The sequence below is a fragment of the Chrysemys picta genome, chromosome 5 (assembly GCF_011386835.1).
Source record: "Chrysemys picta bellii isolate R12L10 chromosome 5, ASM1138683v2, whole genome shotgun sequence".
Classification (NCBI taxonomy): Eukaryota; Metazoa; Chordata; order Testudines; family Emydidae; genus Chrysemys; species Chrysemys picta.
The window spans coordinates 40,827,346-40,841,416 of record NC_088795.1 but is presented as its reverse complement, the minus strand read 5'-3'; the positions used below and the strand labels follow the sequence as shown (position 1 = coordinate 40,841,416).

Genomic DNA, 14,071 nt, shown 5'->3' with positions numbered 1-14,071 from the left:
CCATCCCTTCTGGCCTGGAGGCAATCTCAGGTGTACTAATTTGCTCTTAACCCCTTGTCTAACAGGTGATGGGAGCAAGCCCCAACACAGCACTTAAATACCTGTGTAAATCTTGCCTTCCTGTGCTTTTGAAAATCCCACTTTAAGTCAGGGTTTCTTGAATGTTTCAAGAGCTATGCTGATGTTTTTGGCTCCCTCCTCAGCTGGTTTTGTCCATATGTCTCTAATTTTGTCTGTCTCTCTCTAATAGATTCTTTGTCTCGGATCATTCCGCTAGAGGTCCCCAAAACTCTATTCTCGATCCCCTTTGCTTTCTTTCTCTGGCTTCTTATGCTTGCATTTCAGTCTCAACTACCTCTTAAACTGACACCCAACTCTGCCTCTCATTAAAATCCTCGAGGCCTCAGCTTGCTCTCCAACATAAACATGTCAACATTTGACTTCATCTTAATTTCCTGCAATTGAATTTAACCAAGACAGACAGCCTTCTATCCTCAGTCACATCTAAATACCTGACTCATACTTATTCATTGCTTTCCTCAACTCTTGACCTAACTATCACCTCTCAGGTCTGGAATCTTGATTTCATCCTTAATGCCAAACCCTCTTTTGTGTCTCATGTTGAAATTCCAGTCTGTTTGGATCACCACAGCACACTTTCTCATGCACAAATATATCCACAGATAATTCCTGTCCTGAAAGACTCCTCATCTGTATCTAAGGACTTCAATAGCCATGCCTCCAATGTTCTTGTATGGCCTTAGCTCTCCCTGTTCCCTATCCCTCTAATGATTTCAACCTCGCTAGTCTATATCTGTTTATCTAGGCATTTATACTGCACTCATCACATAATTTCTGAGTACCTACACCAATCTCTCCTCCCAGCCTCCTCTCTGTCCTCCCCACCCCTTCTTCTTCTTTGTTGGATGTTTTCCATTGTTGCCCCTCGTCCTGCAGTCTTGGACATTCTGTCAACTTCCTGTTTTGAGAAATTGCCAAGTCCTTTTCAATCCTAAAAAACACTGCTGACATATAGATTTGTCCTCAATAAATTACAAGTATATTGTAAACAAGCATTCTTGATGGCAGCTGCTGGTATCTCCTAAAACAAGCTCTTCGACTGTTCTCTAACAGCTAATCCACCTTGCTACCCTTTGTGGCAGGATATAGTGGCTAGGATAAAGCCTATCATGCAGAATCAGAGAGAGAATAATCTTTAGTCCATGAAACAATTTCCTGGTAGGATCCCCAAGCCAAGGGGAGGGAAAGCTTGAATTGTTTCAAGTTTGAGATTTTAAGAAATGTTGTTGCACTTCTCTGTTGTACTTGCTAGTGAGGTTCAATTAGAAAGTTATTAATAAAAGTATTTAGTATTAGGTAATGATTTCATTTTAAGCACATTTTCCCTTCCAGATGGTACTCTATGAATTGTAACCTTTTATCGTGGACTTAACAAGCTGTGGGTTGCTGTTAATTGTCACTTACAGGTTTCTGTGTTGTTCATAAGCCACTAATGAAACCTGCTGTTCCTATTTACTCACACAGTCATTTTCTAATGCTTTTATTTAGGATATGTATAACTTAGGCCCAGATTATTTTTCATTACAGTTTCTGCAGTTCCATCAACATGGTTGAAAAGAAGAAAAGGACAGCTGAATATTCTCAATTATTTTCAAGTGGTCTGCTGGCCCCTGATGTGACAGAAGAACACTGCTACTTGCCAGCTGCCTGCTGGTGTCATCAGCTGCACTGTAATATGAATAGACAAGACAGACAGAGGGCCTTGTGCAGGAAGCACACTGCCACTGCCTAAACGTAGGTTAGCTGTTAGTGCCAGATTTTGCTATCTTTACGCATGCTGAGTAGTCCCTTCCTCCTTGATGTCAATGGAATATTCAAGGAGGAAGGGACTACTCAGTGTGAATAAGAGGATCAGTATCTAGCCCCCCTGGGAAGCAGCACTGCTAACAGCCTTCCTTGTTAGGGAAGCATTGCTGCCTCTTTGTGCAGAACCATTCAGCACCTCTGAGGAAGCTTTGTTGCTGCATTTGCTTTGGAGGTGCAGTCCAACAACTGGCATGCCACTCCCAGGCAGCTGACCAGTGAGAGCAGAGAAGTACAACTGGAAATATTCACTGTGATTTAACTTTTGTTGATTCTTAAAATCCATGAATAAGGAAAAAACTATACAGCAAATCCTTCTGGTTCCACAGTACAGTGTATTCGAGGGCCATTCTCCTCTCAGAGCACACATGTACAAGAGTTAAGAGTTAGTAGGAGCATTAAATAGCTTTGCTGAAGTATTGTATAAACACTGTCATGCTGAGAAGAAACTTACACAAGCAGATCATTGAAGTTCACAGGACTTCTCACAGAATAAGATATTTGCCATCATGAGTAAGAAGGGCAGAATCAGGTCTCTGATTATTTCTTTTCTTCTCCTTTAAAAAAAAGGAAACTAGAAATAATTCACATAATAAACACAGTTTTTACTAGTCAGTTGTTGATGAACTGGTTCTGATCAAATAAGGATAGACACTTCTGCGACTGAATGGCTGAGAGGATTTGAATGAAATATACACATATAGCCTATTTCCTTTACATTGTCCAGTCAAATGAGCTCCTCTCCATCCATCTCACAAAACCCACCACTGTAATAGGTACAAATTGCTGTTTCCGTTCAGAGTCTCAGCAGAGAGTTCAGGAGTTTTGGGGGCATGGGATTCTCATTGGTCCTTTCTTGTTCCAGGCTGAAATATATTGCCAAGGCAGCATAGAGAGGCGTGCATTGCTGCTGATCTTTGTGCTTTATTTAATAGGGAGTAGAGGTAAAAGACTTCAGTCTCTTGAACCATCATTACAGCACCTTTCATGAGCACCAATTTAATTAAAATAAAAAGAACAGACTCCATCTTTCTCCCATGCTTCATATCTGAACCCACTTTTCTGCACCTTTGAAAAGTTTGATTAATTTTATCCCCTTCATTTTGCATGCACTATTGCACTTTGGGGAACCAGAAGCAAAATACTCTATGAAGGACGGCTCCTTCCTTTGGTATTTTCAGCCTATCCAGAAACAGGCAGTACCAGAAATTTTGGGGAAAAGCATGTTCTTGTGAGACTTTTAGCCTAGTTTTGCAGACAAATAGGACAGGCATGCATGCGCCCTTTTTGGTCCTTATCTAAATGGAATCTCTGAACTGTTGTTTCATCGCTGTTTTGTTTTGGTTGAATAACTTTGGGACTTAGAGATGAATATTACTATGCTAAACAAAAGGCATTGCTTTTCATCCTGAGAACTGAATCACACCCATAATCCTTGGACTCAAAGACAAACACAAAAAGAAAGAGGGCCTTTTGTATGCAAGGTACAGCTGCTTAGGTTTCCTAGATTTCCTTGCAGTCAGACTCAGTGGGCCAAATACAAAGGTGATACATAGTGCATAGGGTATGTTACATATTGGTAAGCGCACGTGAGATTTTACTCTTTCACCTCATTTGGTGAGCTGTATTCTTCTTGTCACGTGAAAAGCTATTATTTTCAGCTGTTTTCATGTGTAAATAACTCAGATGAGAATGCTCTGCTTTTCCAGATTTTTTTGGAATGTGGATTTTGGGGTAAAAGAGTATTATGCTGGATTTACTGTACTTTTCAGTACTCCTGTCTCAGTTATTCAATACTAAAGCCATATTCCTCCTGCAAGAACCACAATAGTGTGACACAACATTGGAAAAATGTTATTTAAAGTTGTCTGATAGAAAAATCTCTCCATCACTGTAATGACCAGTAATGACCGAACAACATAAAAAGACATTCAAGCAAGTTAAGTTCAGTAGTCATTTTTCTATTGGTTAAGTTTCTCCCCTATACTTTTTGTTGCTGTTATACTAATGCCATTATACTCCTACCAAAGTATTATTGTTGGCCACATACTGCAGCATTTAGCTGTTGATGTACATCTGGTTACAGAACATTTTAAAACAGTTACATACAGACCTACATAATGTATGTGTTTTGGCATGTTATCCAAAGAGAACACATTAAGAGCCACATACAGCTTTTGATCCCTGTTGGAGCGTCTATTGAGGACAATGGGCGCTGTGCCCATGGATATAGGGCAGTACCATATATGGCCTTAACAGTAACAAGAATGTCATAGTTATGTTTTCATTTCCCTCTTTAAGGGAATATAAATGTTATAATATTTGTGATACAGTAGGGATAAGAATAACTGAATTATATAATTTGTGAATTATAAAAAGTGTTACATTCTAATTTAAAATTTCTAGTATTCTATAGTATGTATTATTTTTTGTTTCTTGGTTTGTTTTTAGAATCACTCATTATACAGGAATGATTCTCAGTTACCCACTTCTGGGAAAGCAGCTAATCATGGATCCCTTTGTTTTTGCACAATTTTTACATGTACCTTATATGGGGGACAGCTCCTTTGGCATCTCAGTGCTAGATGCTCCTTAGGAATTCAATAGAAAGCACCATATTCTCTCCCCCATTTAGAGCCCAAGTAAAGAATATTAGAATCCATTATTTGAATTTATAGTTGTGCAGCATTTAACTGACTCATGCTTCTTACAGACGTAAGACCATAGTCTAATCTTTGCTCAGAACTTCTTTTGACATACATGGGCATTCCACTCGTCAAACAAAAGTAGAGTACTGTCTGTCTTTAAGGTCTAGAATTTTCAAAAAGCTTAGCTCTCATTTAGACACATAAATAATGGGCAGATTTTCAAAAGTGCTCAGGCTCCAGCTGACTCTTTTGTGATATTTATAGCCAGATTTTCAAAGACCTGAGCAACCAATATGTAGAGGCTTTCTGAAAATCTGGCCACTTATTTTGCTGCCTAAATGGGAACTAAAGTCTTCTGAAAATCCAGTCCTAAGACTATCATCTGTTTCAATGGCCCTTCCTCAGATATTTGGACCATTCACACAATCCAAGCTTTGCTAAGCGTAGTGGTTGAGAGCATAAATAATTCCTTTCATCCAGGGCAACAGAGTCAAAAGGTCAGGCAGATATTAGGTAAGACTGCCCTTTTCCCATGCACCCTCAGATATCTCTTTTTCCCAAATGAGAGGCTAAATGATTTGTTCTTTGGGGAAGTTTTGGAAAGAGAGCCAAGTGTGAAGAGATGACTAATAGAAGAAATTTCTTCTGCTCCAATTACTGCTTCCATGCATTTGGCTAGCACATATAAAAGACTTTACTGGTGTAGCATAGCTACTTTTCAAGTGCTTTTGAAATGTTCTGTAGATATTCAAAGCTATGGATGTACGCTATCAGGTAGTTATTTAGAAAGATTGATGAGCGAGAGAGAGTGGAAGGACATGTCACTTGTGGCAGCTGTATTATAAATAGCATCAAAATCCTTTTTTTTCATATGCAAGTGACTCCATTTTCAAAACATCTAAGGTTGAACACCGTGCACTGAATTTATTTTCCTTTTTTCCCTAGTGTAACTGATGACCTCACACGATAAAATATCAACATTCCATTCCATCCCATAATGAAACCAAGGAAATAAGAGTAAGGAGCCCCCAGCCCACAGGGGTCCAATCTCTTTATTTGCCAATATACACATCTTTTAACATTTATAGTACATCTTTTTAACAGTACATATATTTTAATTTTCAGTACAGATACATGTAGATTTACTGCCATTTTGTACAGTGTGTGTTGACAGTTATTCAAAAGCATCTACTACAAGAACTATACAAGAACTGTTTTTCCCCCTCATGGCTAGATTAATAGATTTTAAGGACTGAAGGGACCATTAGGATCATCTAGTCTAACCTAACATAGGCCATGGAATTTCACCCAGTGATTCCTGTATCAATCTCAATGCTCCTAACCCTAACATAGCCACACATGGTATTAAGAGAAATAAGGTCCCTTCAGCCCCACTGTGTAAATGCACTAGGGCTAGTAAGATCTTGGATCAGAGTCTCCATACCAGATGCTCCCTCCAGAGGACAGATTGGTGGAAAATGGGGCCTGATCTACACTTAGGTAGACCTAGCTACATCGCTGAGGGCTGCAAAAGCTTTCATGCCCTGTTCAACCTTTACGTTGACCTAATCTGCACTGTAGATGCAGCTTGGTCAACAGAAGAATTCTTCTACAACTACAACCTCTCGAAGTGGTGGATTTTCTACAGTGACAGAAAAAAACCCTTCTGTTGCTGTAGTAAGTGTCTACACTAAAGTGCTACAGAGGTGTAGCTGCAGCTGTGCCACTGTACTGCTTGTAGTGTAGATACACCCTGGATGAAATTTTGACTCTGGACCCCATGCACCAGCCAGCATTGCTAGCTGGATGTAGAGGAGGGAATAATCTGCATTTTTTTCAGAGTTGCAGTTAATTTATGTCACCAACTATCAGTGAGCTAGATCTCAGCTGCTTTGTGGCGCCATTGCATTCCTATGTCACTCATGGCACATCTCTGCATCACACAGGGAGTTCCAAGGTGTAGCAGGAGCAAGAACATAATGTGCTCCAGTGATCCCAATTGCTGGAGTGACTCCTTGGGAGCCCCTATCCTCTGGCACAAGATAGAAAGCTCTAACTTGCACTGGGAGCCAATTTGGCCCCTGAAAGCTTCCATGATTTGGAGCTGAAAGGTGGCCCACCCTCTCATGTAATTTGCACCACAGACTGGAATCAGAATTACCTGTATATTTCTATGAAGATATCTCAGAATTAAAAACTACAGAGAAAGTATGGACCAGACAGTGTCTGAATTTTGCCAAGCTTTTCCACTTTCCAGTTTATATAGCTGTAATCATCGGTGTATTAACCAGGGAGAGTTAATCCAATACAGAGTTATTCAGTTCATGAGCAGTAAATGTGGCTATCAAAATCTAAAGACCTGTTACCCTACTGATTATGATTTATTATACTGCTATATACTATCTCAAGAGCCCTCTTTACATTTCACATAACAAATCTTAATGTATTCAGAATAACCTTAGTATACATGTCTTTCTTTCTGTCCTTGGAGCACTTCTTTCCTACTGAAATGAGCTGGGTGGGCCATATACCATTCCAGAGTATATTATCTACAGATGACCAAAATGGCTTTGGTTTTTGCAAGTGGAGTCTCACAGGCATGAGCCAGAAAACATTCAGCTTTTTAAGCAAGTGAGGGTATGTCTATTCTGCAATTAAAAACCTGTCACTGGCCAGTCCGTGCCAGGTGACTTGGGCTCACAGGGCTTGGACTGCGGGGCTGCCTCACTGTAGTCATAGGCACGGGAACTAGGGGTGCGGGAAGTGCTGAACCCCCCCCCCCCCCCGGATTTTGTGTGGGGTCCCACCTGCCATGCCACGCCCAGGATCCCAGTGCTGCTGGCTCCGCACCTGGGGTCCCGACTCACGGCTGCTAGACGCATGGCTGGGGCTCTGTTACTGGCCCCTCAAGCGGGGTCCCAGCTGCCACCTGCCCCGCTCCCAGGGCTCTGTTCCTAGCCCCACGCCTAGGGGCTCAGATCCCAGCTGCCCTGGCCCCACACGGGGTCCCAGCCTTGGCCCCTTACCACTGTCCGCATCCCACTTCCCCCGCCTCAGCCCTGCTGCTGGCCCCAGCTTTGGTAGTTCAGGAGGCATGGACAGAAGTAAGGGGGGGGGATGAGGTAAAAAGTTCGGGGTGGCATCCACTGGCTTTCAGCACCCCCAAGCTGAAGTGCAGGCTCTAGGACCCTGCAAGGTGGGAGGATCCCAGGGCTCAGGCGAAGTCTACACTGCAATGAAAAAGCCCCACAGCCTGAGCCCAAGTCAGCTGGCATGGGTCAGCTGCAGGTTTTTAATTGTATGTAGACATACCCTGAAGGGGATTTTTTTTGCATTAAGCACCTTGCTTAAATACAAGTTTCCTTAGAAAAACCCTAGTGGTCTGCAGCTGGAGTTTTACATTTGCAATTCCCTATTTTTCCTGAAACAGAGAGAATTTGATTATTCCCCCAACCCTCCAATTACACTATGCGCTGTGGCACAGTTTGATATTAAGGGAACACAAGAAATGTGTGGGAAGAATTGTAATATGGTCCTGGAAGGAGGGGAAATTGGAAGAAAAGACTAATAAAGCAGACAATTATTAGAATCTGGGAGTCCCTGTGGTTCCTTAATTTCAGTTTTAGAAGCAAAGCCCCTTTCAACTGGGAATAACCATTTGTCAGCTGGCGCACAGGAGGTGAAAGGTACAACAGTAAAAACACACAAATGCTGTAACCGACAGGATATTGTCACCAGCTGCAGTCTTTCTATTACTAGTCTACTTGCATTAATTAATAATGAATAGCCTGTTAATATTAATAATGTTTAGTATACAGAAGGTTCTGTTTAAGATCATAACTGACATGCTGGATCACATCAATTATCCATCTAGTCCAGTATCCTGTCTCCAACAGTGGGCAGTACCAGAGCTTTAGGGGAAGTGTACGGAACGGGGTAATACGAGAGAGATCCACTCCTGTCTTTGTCTCTCAGCTTCTAGAGAGACAAAGTGGGTGAGGAAATATCTTTTATTGAACCAAATTCTGTTGGTGAGAGAGAGAACCTTTCAAGCTTACACAGAGCTCTTCTTCTCTGAATACTTCCCAGCTTATGGCAGTCAGCATTTTAGGGTCACCCAAAGCATGGGGTTACATCCCTGACCATCTTGGCTAATAGCCATTCATGGACCTATCCTCCATGGACTTTTTTTTTAAACCCAATTATACTTTTGGACGCAATTATAATTTTGGCCATCACAACATCACATGGCAATGAGTTCCACAGGTCAACTGTGTATTGTGTGTAAAAATACTTCCTTTTGTTTGTATTAAAGCTGCTTGCCTATTAATTTCATTGGGTGACCCCCAGGTTTTTGGATGGTGGGAAAGAGTAAATAACACTTATCTCTTCACTTTTTCCACACCATTCATGATTTTATAGACCTCTATCATATCCCTTCTTGATCATCTTTTTTCTAAGCTGAATAGCCCTAACCTTTTTAGTCTGTCCTCATATGGGAACCATTACATACCCCTGATTATCTTCGTGGCCCTTCTATGAACCTTTTTCCATATCCACTATATCCTTAATAGCCTTTCCAATCTAGTGCTCCAATCCTGCAATTTATAACATGCAAGCCATCCGGCACCCATGCAAAAACCCACTGAAGTTAAGGAGACCATTTGTGGATGCAGGAATCTGCCCACACATTATAAATCGCAGCATTGTGGTCTAGGACTGGAGAACAGTGTGTTCCTAAGCAATGTGGGCGCACAGTGGTCTAGCGGTGACAACAAAGAGCCAAGAACCAGAAGAATTCTGGCCTGGGTTGCCGTGAAGTCATGAACATTTTCCTTTTATGTGCTCCTGAACAAGAAAACAGATTAGAACAATGATTTTTAAACAATAGCATCAGTGTAATTAAATAAACAAATGCAAAAAATATTGTCATTGTCAAAAATTAAAAAGGATCTCAACAATGAAAAAATTAGAGAGATTGTTATATTTCTAGAAGTTAAATTGCAGATGATTTAAATTACTATAAAGTGGATATTGGAAGCTCTTGCATTTAGTGTTTAAGGCAAAAGACAGAATACAGCTCAAATTTGGGCTGAGCTACAAATTCACTCTGATCTTGAGCAAGTGTCTTGTCCTCCTTGTGTCTCTATCAACCCAGCTGGAAGACTTGGTAGTAAAAAAAATCACCAGCATTTCAATGAGGTCCAGATGCTGTGTTTAAGTTCAGTTCTCCTCAGTACATATGTTCCAAATAATAGCTGAATGAGAAGACATATCCCTGATGGCTGGGTTTTAGACATGTATATAAAATTTTGTAATCTTACATTTTGCTTATGTTCCAATAGCTAATGAGAATCCAAAAAAGCCTCTTTTGGGATTGGAAGGAACCCCACAGTACTGGTTATTTTATCCCTAATGAAGGTAACACAGGGTTAAAACAGAACAATGTTGATGTCATCTTATCTACAAAACCAGATGATCATATTATTTATTATTATATATTTACTCTGCAACATACAGTGCACTACCTATTTTAGTCAGTGAGTATACAATGACTGCTTCTTCTTATATGAAATACAATCATTTTGCTGTTACCTTGCCCTTCACTGGTCTCTGTTTCCCTGTCCCCTAGGGTTGTTTTGTTTTATTCTCTTTACCTGTTGGAATGTTAACCTCTTTGGAGGGGACTGTCTTCTTCTGCATGTACAGTGCTGGTTGAATCATAGAATATCAGGATTGGAAGGGACCTCAGGAGGTCATCTAGTCCAACCCCCTGCTCAAAGCAGGACCAATCCCCAGACAGATTTTTACCCCAGTTCCCTAAGTGGCCTGCTCAAGGATTGAACTCAGAACCCTGGGTTTAGCAGGCCAATGCTCAAAACACTGAGCTATCCCTCCCCCCCTGAAGCTGAGCAAGACAGGGATGATGCTGGTGTGTGGAGGAAAGCACTCTGAGGAATTTAGAGCCACAGTACAGTTCTCTTTGGTTGAAGGAGCCCATCACATGCACTGAATGAAGCAGGGATGCTGTGGAAAAAATAAGGATCCAATCATGTAATTAAAGACTATCATAATGTATAAGAACTAGGGGGACAAATTCAGTGCCACAAGAAACTGACATTCTGGTGTTTCCTAACCTTTGAGTGCTTGACTTTGTAACCATAACCTTTTTTTTAACTTTTTTTTGGATGTAATATAAATACATGATATAAAGCAATACACGTCAGCTGTAAGCTTTCATACAGCCTGCAGGATACTATGCAGTCCCATATTTCCTGTTGACTCTTAGAGATTCTGACATACTGGGAACTCTGAAAGACTGAGTCGGAATATACAGCCCTAGAGGCTAGATTGCAGCAGTATCGGTACTGTGTTTGTTTTTGAAATAAATTCTTGTTGTTTGTTAAGGACATGTTTGAGAACCCCTTGCTCACCTGGAGTAGTACTTTACTAGGAATGCAGTCCCTTTGATTTGATCAGGACTACCTGAATAGTAAGGCACAACTGAAGGTGAGTATGGCGTTCCCACTCCAGTAGTAAATAACTGAGGGCTTGTCTACATTTAAAAGGCTGCAGCTGCAGTGGTGCAGTTGCACCACTGTAGCATTTCAGTGAAGATGCTACCTGCACTGACGAGAAGGCTTCTCCACTCTGCATATGTAATCCCTCTTCCCAAAAGTCAGTAGCTATGTCAACGGGAGAAGCCTGCTGTCCACATAAGGAGTTAAGTCAATATAACAACACCCTTGAGCGACAGTTATACCGACATATATTGCTAGTGTAGGCCAAGCCTAAGTTATCCAAAAAACTCAGCCAGAGGGTCAGGAGGTGAGGATGAGGTCATGCAATTGCTTTGGTTAATAATGCACACATTTGATGGCTTCATAATTTTTTAAGCTATGTTAATGATAACTGTTACTGTGCAGGGAAGACTAGAGTTATAGGCCTCCTAGAAGTTCTTTTAAGAAAAGATTTGAAGGATCTAACATGCCAGATGGGTTCACAAAGGGGTTTCCATTAATACATTTCTAAGCCTCGTTGAAGACTTAGATTCACAATGATGGATCTTGATCCACGTTTCAAACCTGGCAGAATTCTGGGGTGTTTAGATTCAGAGCTTTTCTTTGGTCCATTATAGAAAAATTGGGGTCAAGTTCACAATTCAAATCTGGATCTTGATTCAGAATCTGAACATCTCCATCCCAAGTTTAGGGGCTTTGATACCAAGATAATAGATATCTTAGAAATACTTAGATATATTACAGAGGGAAACATGTACATTAGATAAAGTTCAGGACTTATTAAACTAATACCATTGAAGGAAAGTTTGGTATGATTTCCCTTCTTCCGGTGAAGTCATCCATTCTGGGGATACTGTTAAATCACCTCTTTTAGAGATGCTTTGTTCTTTGATCTCATAAAACACTAGAGCATATATTTTGCTTTTGGAATAGACTAGATTGCACCAAATGACAGGGAGGATTTTTGGGGGGAGAGAAAATCTGTGCTAGGAAACCTCTGGAGATTCCTACAAAATCTTAACTCCTTGTCTTCTTTAGGATGATTTTCTCTATTATTAAGGCACTCAATATATTTCCAAAACAATGCAACTTAATACAAGTTTGCTGGCTGAATGTTGCTACCTCCTTGGTTATGAGAAAGGTTTTTTGTTTAAATAGGGAAAAAATGAATGGAATTCTCATCATCCCTTGTTTCTGTGAGCTCACACCCCTGGGTCATGAGGTTTGGAACAGGCTAATGGGGAACATTTTGGGGGCAGCCCCTTGTTAAAATATTGGGAGTGCTTCACTGTGTTACTGAGTATTTCAATGTACTTCCTTTTACTTCGTATAGTAAATATCGTGAATACAACAAGTACTGGGTTTAGCTAACTTCAGATCTTGTTGTCTAAAACAACTGGCTTATTTTAAAATACCACTGCTGTATTAAACCACTGGGCCCATCCACTGCAAAGGCAGCATACCGTTCCTTGACGGAGAACATATCAGATTCAAAACTGACACCACACATGACATCCATTTGGTGTCAATGGTTAGAAACAGACATGGGGGAAGATTCATGTAGATCGAGTCTTAATAAGTATGGCTAGAATCATTGCCAAAGTGCCGGGAATCAGATAGATAGTGAACAATGTCTCCCTGACCTAATTCATTAAAACATTGCTTCTCATTTCTGACTCAAGAATAGCACCTCCAATGTCTCATCACATCACTCCCAAATCTCCAGTTACAATGCCACATCACATTGCCATCTAGTGGTTAAGTATATTCACTACTCCTAACAGGGGAATAGATATTGTTCAGGGTTTCTACCCTACTGTGTGTTACTCTGCTACACGCTGTTTTTTATTCCAAGACCCTTACTGGGGCACTGTATCTGAGCATCCACAAAAGCCTTCTTATCTTTCTGCTGCCCCCAGAAAGTGACTGAAAATAACCTCTCCCACTATTTTAAAACAAAAGGAGGTAAAATATAAAACAAAGAGGCAAATAAGCTACAATCTAGTTTTCTGATGGTTACATGTGTCTTATATGTACAGTATCACATTTTAGAACAATTTCTTGATTCTAGAAACAATATGAAAACATTCATAAGTGAAACGAGTTCAAGGGCCTCAACCTCATGAGGAAACCCCTCACAGATTTTAGCAAAATTTCTCATAATTGCCAGGCAGACTGAATGTAAGAGAGAATCCCTCCTGGAAATGCAGGAATGTTGTAGGTCAGGATGAAAATGCCTCTTGAAGGAAGTTTGCACTTCTTGTGCCCATGCTGTTCCTATTTCTAGTCAGTGCGCTCAGTTTTTTCTTTCTGGTTGTGTGGTGTGATACAATTAAAAAACATGAACTATCTTAACTTCAAGTATTCCAGGTTATTTGGGAAGAGGGCATCCTGGGAATTAGCATGTTTTTTCAGTCAGAAAAAGAAAAACCAAACCTTTCCAACCACAATAACCTGAAAGCATGTCTGTATCTGAGTTATCATCTGGTGCATATATTTAATCTTTTAAAAGTGCATCATATATATTAAAAACAAATTCACACTTATTTACTTTCTGGGAACTTGATATTCATTTCTGCAGAAGGCATGGCACGGTCACTTTAAAAATTAAAGTGCAGGAGGAAAATAAATGGAAAATGTTAAGAACAAATGTATTTATGTTTTACAGTGGTCTTAATTCTCTGCCCCTGAATCTGAAGAATTCAATTTAACATTAATATGTGAGAACATAATTTCATAAAATCACATCCTACAAACCCCAACATCTCTCTATTTTGCAACATTACCTACTCCCTCCCGCACACCAGCAATGACCTATTGAATAGTTCAGGGTATATGATCAGCAGTTTAAATATCTATAAAACTGATAGTTAAAAAGCAAACAGTAAATAAACTGTAAAACTAAACAAGTGCTCATAAGGAAGAATTAATTTATAAGGCCTGATTCTACCACACATACTCATTTTGAGCAGAATTGAGCCCATAGAATTTACCTACCAGATTTTAACATCACTCACA

General features: G+C 40.3%; 1 protein-coding gene across 1 annotated transcript in view; it reads left to right on the top strand.

Annotated features, from left to right (window-relative positions):
• Positions 1 to 14,071, top strand: part of PDE5A (phosphodiesterase 5A) — a 198,610-nt gene that overhangs the window by 14,488 nt on the left and 170,051 nt on the right. The gene's annotated exons all lie outside the window — the stretch shown is intronic.